This window comes from Elgaria multicarinata, chromosome 10 (genome assembly GCF_023053635.1).
Source record: "Elgaria multicarinata webbii isolate HBS135686 ecotype San Diego chromosome 10, rElgMul1.1.pri, whole genome shotgun sequence".
Taxonomy (NCBI): domain Eukaryota; kingdom Metazoa; phylum Chordata; class Lepidosauria; order Squamata; family Anguidae; genus Elgaria; species Elgaria multicarinata.
This window is the reverse complement of record NC_086180.1, coordinates 25,340,688-25,349,887: the sequence shown is the minus strand read 5'-3', so window position 1 is coordinate 25,349,887 and position 9,200 is coordinate 25,340,688.

Genomic DNA, 9,200 nt, shown 5'->3' with positions numbered 1-9,200 from the left:
GGGAAATGGAGTGGGAGACATGCAGGAGGATCACTGTATCATCAAAATAGCCCGCAAATATCTGTGAGTGGCAAGCATGCTCTAAAACATTCATTGAAAGAAGCTCTATAGCACTGTTGATCCCATAATTGAGGGGTGTTGAACTTCTTTCAGTCTGGGGTCCAAGCCCTTGGGGACTACATTCTAGGAGTGGGTGGGGCCCAAAAAAATACCAGCGTATTTTATTGAAAGCTCTTACTGCCAGTAGCAACACATTAGGAAAGGCATCTCAACCTTTTAAAATTGGGTGGGGCAGGAGGGACCTCCAGAAAAGCTGTGAAACCATCAAACGATCAGCGGTTGGGGAGAGATCATGTGGACAGGGAAAGGGGGGTGGCCATCTGGGGAACCTTAGAGGGCCAGATTAGAATCCAAGGTGGGCCGGATTTGGCCCATGGACCTGTGGTTCGACACCCCTGCCCTACCGTGATTGCGGCAAATATACGGCTGCAGTCCTAAGCTCATGTGGCTGGAAGTAAGTGCCATGGAGCACAATTAAACTTGAGAGTAAATGTGCGTGGGATTGTGCTGCAAACAGCTGCTGGTTGGGGGAGAGGGCAGGGTTTTGGATTGGGACCTCAGGCAGGCTGGATTTGGCCACTAGGCCTGAGGTTCTGTACCCTGCCATAATGGGTTTGTGTATGCAGGGGAAGATGGACAATGGGAAGTCAGAAACACAGGCTCAATCTGACTCTAATGAAGAAGACTTGAAAATCCCAAAGTGTACACAAAATGATGCCCCTGGTAATACACATGAACAATGCATGGTAGGGAATGCCTTTGATTCTTGGTTTGACTTTATGGCTCACTTTTAGTCTTCCTTTCCTAGAACAATCATCAAGTCTCTCCTAAACCCAGAAACTACTTCTGCTCCCCAAGAAAGATCTATTCTTGCTGTGTTCTCCACACACTTTCCCGCTGCCGTCAAGTAAAGCAGGAAGTTCTTGACTCTGTGCTTTGTGTACATTTTGATATTGATAAACAATGGTGGCAGGAAATGGTGGAGAGGAAATGAACGCCTCATTAGAATGTTGCCGCGTACATTCCAGGGCCTCACAAGCAGAGGCAATCTTATGGAGGTACCCTGGAATTTCTGTAGTACAGCCTTCCCCAATCTGGTGTCTTCCAGATATTTTGGATGATAACTCTCAACCGCTGGCCGTGTTAGTTGATGTCCAAAACATCCATTGGTCAAGGCTGGTGTAGAAAGTTTGGATCAAACACCAGTCAAGCGGTTCTGTCCTGAACCACTAACAAACAACAAAAGGAAATAGGTTTAAGAAAAATCATGTGTGTACAACATATAACAACATTTTAATATAAATGCTGATATTTCACACAAAGTTTAAAACAACTGATTAGCGATCCAGCAATATATCACATGCACATAGTGGCAACACTGATTTCCAAATAAAAAAGACAATGTTTTCATGATGTTAAACTTTCTGCATGGAATCAGTAAATGCTATTTAGACAAACTCTGTAATGCTCATCATGCGGTTGGCAGCTGAATGCAAAAAAGAGAGAAAGAACATTTCCTCCTGCATAAGTTTCTTCTGTCTATAGCAGTCGTTTAACATAACCACTAAGAAATCAACAGTACTGTTGTTTGGGACAGTTTTTTAGACACTGGCACACCAGCCAGCTCCTGCAAAAAGGCTTGGATGTGGTGCATAACCATTTAGAATTACATGTTTCATCTTTTTAGCATGAGGAGAGGACCTTCTAAGTTCTGGCAGGGTCAGGTTGCTGTTTACCAAAGTGTCATCAGACCACAGCAGGAAATAACTTAAATGAACCAGAGTAGGCTTACAGCATTCCCAGGAAAAAGGAATACCAAATAAATAGTAGCCAAGAGCTGCTTTCTTTAGCCCTTTCCTTACCTTTCGTGCTATTTAGATTGCTAAACCGCAGTTCCCTCTTGCTATAGGACTATAAACCTATGGTGGGTGTTGATGGTGCTCCCAGGCCCCAGACCAGCTAGCTGGGTACTGATAACTCAGAGATTGCATGGAGGGTCTTTGCAGCACTGTGCCTTGTCTCCTCATCAGCTGTAGCCCACATCAGCAGGAGGATATTTTATGAGTGAACACATAGAAGTAGCAATGTTTTGCCCTGCTCCGCCTAGCAAGTATAGGGGGGGGGGGGTCACAGAGTCATTGAATGGTAGAGTTGGAAGGGGCCTATAAGGCCATTGAATCCAATCCCCCACTCAATGCAGGAATCTACCTCAAAGCATCCCTGACAAATGTTTGTCCAGCTGCATCTTGAATGGCTCTAGTATGGGAGAGCCCACAACCTCCCTAGGCCATTGGTTCCACTGTTGTACTGCCCTAACAGTCAGGAAGTTTTTCCTGGTGTCCATATGGAATCTGGCTTCCTGTAACTTGAGCCCATGATTCCGTATCCTGCACTCTGGGATGATTGAGAAGAGATCCTGGCCCTCCTCTGTGTGACAACCTTTCAAGTACTTGAAGAGTGCTATCATGTCTCCTCTCAGTCTTCACTTCTCCAGGCTAAACATGCCCAGTTCTTTCAGTCTCTCCTCACAGGGCTATGTTTTCAGACACCTGATCATCCTTGTTGCCCTCCTCTGAACCCCCTCCAGCTTGTCTGCATCCTCCTTGAAGTGTGGTGCCCAGAACTAGACACAGTACTCGAGGTGAGGCCTAACCAGTGCCGAATAATGGAGAACCAGTACCTCACGCAATTTGGAAGCTATACTTCTACTGCAGCCAGAGAGAAGCTGGCTACATAGGGCAATAAGCATTCTTATTACACCAAGACCGGCAGATACCATAAGGAGAAGGTGGTCAAAATTCAAATTTGCTCATGGTAAACTGACATGCCAACTGGAGAATTTTAAGCCTTAGTTATGGCTACTGCCCAAGGGTATGATTCTGCTCTCTGTTTGTGGAAGGCATGGTGGACCCAAACAGGAGTGAAGGAGGGGATGAAACAATAAGCCTGAAGAACCTTCTCTCTCCTTACTGGCTGTATCCTGAGCTACCCTTCCTTGCTGCTCGGCCACAGCAGCAAAGAATCATAGAATCATAGAATAGTAGAGTTGGAAGGGGCCTAAAGGCCATCGAGTCCACCCCACTGCTCAATGCAGGAATCCACCCTGAAGCATCTGCCACTGAGTGGCAGCAGAAGAGAGAAGGAGGCAGGATGGACACTACCATAGCCTACTCCCATCTCCCCTTTTCTCTTCATCCCTGTCCCCTTTTGCCTTTGACCGCAACTGGAGAGTTTCTCTGAAATTGGACTCAGTTCTTGGGCTGAAATGTGTTCCCCACCCCTGTCTTAAGGCAATCTAGTTTGGTCCTTTGAGCTTGGTTGTACTCATGTTATGGCAGAAAAACTGTTTTGACTACTGTGGGTTCTTGCCTTTTCAATTATACAAGAAAATATTGTATAAGAAACATTAAGGCTGTGTTATTTAAAAGAAAAAATTTATGTGAGCCAACAATGAGCTCATAGTATGTACATGTTTATTGTAACTTCCTTGCAGAGTTTTGTTCCCATCCAAGGATGTAAAATGTTATGTTTTAAAGCTGTCATATTTTTAGAGATTGTTTAAGGAACAGAAGGTCAAACAATTTATACAGTAGTTAAAAAAAGGATTACATTTTATGTTGGGAAGTTTTCACAACTGAGCTGCAATAAATGGGCTGAACAGCATCCTAGCACATTATATCCATTTAAGTTCCACTTAGGTCAGTAGAACTTTGTTCTGCTTTATGGTGTCAGTAAAATAATAATGTCCGCAACAATGCACACGTGGAACTCTTAATATATTTGGGCTTCCCCTTCAGTTGTTATGAGATGTGCCCATGCATGACTCATTGGCCCTGTTCAGAAGACACCTTAAACCACGGCTTTAACCATGGTGCATAAGGCAAAAAGCCTTATTCACCATGGTTAAAGCCATGGTTTAAGGTGTCTTCTGAACAGGTGTCGGTCCAAATCACATCATATTTAAATTCTACTTAAATCAATAGAACTTTGTTCTACTTTATGGTGTCAGTACAAAGACCCATGTCAGCTTTCATAGCTGGGTAAAACCATGAAGAGCATAAAAACAACCAGACTTTTCCCGCTCTAGGAAAACACAGAAAATGGAGGGGAAGAGGTGGGGTGACTACAGGACAGGCACGACATCATGCAAAACAGCAAAACAGGCATGATGAGAGTGCAATAAATTGATGGTGTGGTGGAGCCCTGAGTTGCTGTGCCCCTTTGGCCCAACGACTCACCTAGCTTTGGGGGCATGCTGCCCATGAGGCCCCTGCACAAGCACTTGCAGCAATGGAGCCATAAGACCGGGTACAAGGTTGAGATGCTGTTGCGCTGGTGCCAGACAAGGATGTGGGTCTGGCAGATGAGGGAGGGAGAGAGGGAGCATCGTGTTTTTACGCTGGGAGACAGAACAGCATCTTCCCCCTGGACTTGGCCCCTGGGGCGGCCACCTTCTTCACCTAGTCATGGCACTGGCCCTGCCACACATGGAGGAAAGAAAGCCTTATTGAGTCAAAGAAATGACATATTTGCAAAATGTCACTGCAGAGTTGCAAAACAAAAATCTGTTGGGAATATTGCAACCTTTTCTGCAAATTACAGGAAGGGGCCACTCCCATAATCCCACATCCACATGTGGGACTTGTAATCTAACATATCTAGGGGGCACTAGGTTGGGGAGTCCTGCCTTGCTCCATTCAGGTATGTGTCTCTCTTGCATTTCAATTACAAAGCAACACTTATACTCATCTCATTCCACTCAGCGGGTCTAAGGATTACTGATCATTGGTCCTGCTGGATGGGCCTGATGGGAGTTGAAGTCACAACATCTGGAGAACTGCATGTTTGGGAAGGCTGGTATAAATTGTGGCTTCCAAACCCACTTCAAACTGTAGGGTGTAGTGGTTAGAGTGTTGGACTGGGAGTCAGGAGAGCCGGCTTTGGTCATGAAGCTCACTGGGTGACTTTGGGCCAGTCACTGACTCCCAGCCTAACTTACCCCACAGAGTTGTTGTGAGGATAAAATGGAGATGAGGAGCACAATGTAACATACTTCCTTTTCCCCCTCCTCCTCCTCCCTCCCAATCCCCTTTCCTTTTGTGTCATGTCTTTTAGATTGTAAGCCTGTGGGCAGGGACTGTCAAGAAATACTTTTGTAAGCTGCTGTGAGAGCCTTTTTTGGCTGAATGGCAGCATAAAAATCCTTAAATAAATAAAATAAATAAAAATACTTTGGCTTCCTTGCAAGAAGAAAAAAAGGTGGGGCATAAATGTAATAAAGTAAAAAAATAAAAAATAAATTATACTCAAACTACTGCTAAGTCTGTGCCTGGGTTTGTTTTTCCAAACTGTAATACTAAGTGCCCACAGCTTGCTACTGCGCAGGGTTTTTTCCCAGGGGAGAGGCGACTTGAAAGCCTCTGCTGCTCTCCTTTCTTATGGTCTGTTATCTTTAAACCAGCCTTGAACTGGACAGCTCTTCAAAATCCAGGACTCCTTGAAAGAGAGAGCTGTCGCCTGATAGCCTTCCAAACAGGAGACTGACCTCTTTAAAGTAGGACACCATGCCCTTGTCTATACTTCTTCGATAACGCTGCGCCCGGTGGCTCTACATGGGAAGGAGCGCAGTTGAGGATTTCCAGGTGCTGACACCACTGCACCCGCCCACCTCAGTGCTCATGAGGCTGGTCCGGGGGCGCCTGGGAACATCCGTGCTGGTTAGTGGAGTGTTTAATGGGAAAATGGGGCTGACATGCTTTTTTTTTTTTTTTTAGGGTTAGCTGTAAATGCGAATGATTGCAGTTACTGCTAACTGGGGGGGGACAAGGGGGGAGGAATGGGGTGCTCCTTCCCTGGCAGGATTTCCAAAACCCACCCACCCCTTAAAATTTTATTTATTTATCCTTAACAAGGCTTCACAGAGGTGCGGAGGCTTGCTCCAAACTAAAAAAGTCAGGGTAAATCCCCGACTTCTTTAGTACAGAGCTTTGGGGCTTTGCCCCTGGACTGATTCGGAGTGGTGGCTACATCATGTAGATCACATGCCGCCACTCCAAAGCAATCCAGGGGCAAAGCGCCCATATGGACAAACCCCCTCGATTTGTAAGTTGGTCAATAAACCGGGAGAAGCATTAACAAAAGAACACCATGCTTTTCCAGTGTGTTTGCATTCAAAGGAAATTGCGCGTGTGTAGTGGTACCCTTGGAACCGCGTCCTGCTTGGGGAAATGTGAAGCATATCACAGTACTATTGTTTAAATACAACTTCGGGGTGGGGTACTTTCCCTCCTCATTTCCTCCATTGCATTTATTATGAGCACAACACAAACATTGGTGGTGAAACAGGTGCCAGGCAACCAGCTGGACAATCAGCAGAGGCACAACCTTTTAGGAACTACAGCAGCGTTGTTTTGGTGTATAATTCCACATGCCATGCACATTTAGTGTGAATATGGCTCCCCTCAAAGTGCTCATTAAATTCTATGTAAAGCTGTCATTAAAGAGGCAAATTCCTGAGGGACATCATTAGCAAGCCATTTTTGCTTTATGAGTGATAATAAATACCCAAATTCGTGCTTTGCAGCTCTCACTTGCTTGGATCTGATGGAACTCGTTAAAAATTGTTGCTGGGCAACAGGCACCTCTTGAAGTTAAAGGTTTGTCAATCCCAGTTTAGAAAATAGAATCAATACAATGGCATAGAAACGTCGCAATTATTAATGATGCAGTTTCACAAACATTAAGAAATGCATAGATTAGAAAACAATAAATACAACGGGAAAAGAAATGTGGGCAATTATGACTGATGTAGAGTTCCACCATCATTAAGAAATACGTGGATTAGAAAATAGAATAAATCCAATGGCATAGAAACGTGGGAAATTATTAATGCTGCAGAGTTCCACCATCATTAAGAAATGCATAGATTAAGGATACAATCCTATGGGAATGCTGTCCGGACGACAGAAACCTCCAATCTCAGAGGCTTCCAGGAATCCAACACCCTGTCAGGCTGTTGCCCATAGGCCAAGAAGAGCAGCAGAGGCTTTTTTAGCCTTTCTGCTCTCCTCGCTCCTCTAAAACTTGAACTCTTTTACCTGAGTTATGAGATTGGAGACAGAGGATGCGCCCAAGAGAACTTTGGATCTGGTGGATCCATGCCCTCTCTTCTCCCCTTCCTGACCACTGGCACATCCTGCTCCCTCCTTTTCAGAGCTCAGACCTCAGGAGAGGAGCCATTATAGAGCCTTCTGTGGTGGGAGAGGCAGGACAGGTCAAGCTCTTATAACCACAGAGGAGGAAATGCCTGGGAGACCATTGGATTGCCCCCTTCAACCCCCTTTTATAAAATTAAAAAGCTACATGAATAATGAGCCTGGGTTTGGATGATCACATAGGGAGAAAAATTCATTGTGGCTTCTCCCCATCCCACCCCTGCACATGCCACAGGCATGACAGCCATTTGCCTAATTCTACGTGATGCACTGTGGGTTGGCATGTCCTCCGAACCTGGGGGGAGCACGTTGGAGGTTCCTTTGAGCCCACCATACAACCCTCGACTTGCAGTAGCAGTTGTATGGTGGGTACGAAGCCACCTCCACTATGCTTCTCACTGAATTTGGATGACACAGCAACCAGTGCTGTATCCTGGGGAAATTTATAAATGGTGGTCATGTGCGTAGCATGCACAAAGCGGAGGGAGAAGCCATGTTGGCTTCCTCTCCCTTAGTGATGATCCAAACACTCCCTGTGAAACAAAACATAAAGTGAGAGCGCCTTTACGAGGTGCGTGATCCTGTTCTCCTCCCCACTACGGCCAGTTAGATACCTCCAAGGACATTCACAAACATGGCATTAATAAGTGAGATATAAAGGACTGGCCCAGTGCTTAACATACTATGGAAACCAATTCAAGCCAATAATTATATTCAATGATAGGTTTGATCCAAGGTCATAAAGAAAAGCTAATAAAGCATAATAGAACAAAGTGGGGGAAGTTAGTTTAAATAACTGAGGCGGTGGGCTAGGAGCAGCTTATCAGCAATAGTCCACAAACCGGAACAAAAAAGAATATGCTTCAGTTGTTAGATACTAAAGGAAATTAATTTAGTGGTGTTTAAAGTGAGACAAAAGAACGGAGAGATAAGAATATCAAATTGAGTTCCGATTGCTGCAACGAGATGGTATACTGTACTGAATCTCAGCCGAAGTCATAACGTATTTATAAACACATCGTAGTGATGGAAAATTCTTTTGAAACAGATAACTGTATAACCCTGCTCCAATCTCCTTCCTGCTAAATTAGAATTCCTTCTTAGTTTGTAAGGTTTTCTAATTAAAAAATATTAATTATGTTGTTTTTTATATTCTGAGAAATCTTGCAACAAATTAAGATGTTGGGAAATCAAAAAGAAATCCCTTTTGCAGCAGATGGCTTATTCAAAACCATGTTGGCAAGTGTTAAGCTAGCATTTGTGACAAATATTTAATTATGTACACTAAAGCAGAACACCATTATTATTTGTCCCAGTACTTGATCCCTTTATAATATTATTTGTACTTATGTGCACATTTCAGTTGCATGTGATGCTTTCAGAAAGCCAGGGCTGGATAAAGAAACCCTATCTTTTCATTTTGTTTGGCGATATATTTGCAAACACTGCAAATTATGTCTCAGGCCAGGAAGACTACAAAACAACAATGTCCATAAGAGGCTTAAAGAGCAGGAGCATAACTGGAATTATGACAACGGTTAAATACGGATGTCGCTAGACTGGGCTCGTAAAGATGCTATTTGTACGTTTGCTAGTTGAGATGGCTTTTAAAGTGCTTAAAGAATAAATTTCAGCTCATGGTGCAAACTGCAACCCCAGGTTGTCAACACTGTGTTAAAGAGTTATGTCCTGGATCCAATTTGCTCAGGGAGTTTATGTTTCTTCTGAGATATAAGCTTACTTCTGAGATTTTATAACAAAGTTAGTCCTTGAGCGCTGAAAACTGGAAAACAGTTGTCATTCTACAGAGTGAGATGTCTTGAAGAACAATATGTAAACTATCTTTCTGGAAGTGCTATCTGTGGGACTAGTTCCATGCACTTGACATTCAAATTATACTTTTGCATATGATAGTCACGCCAGTGA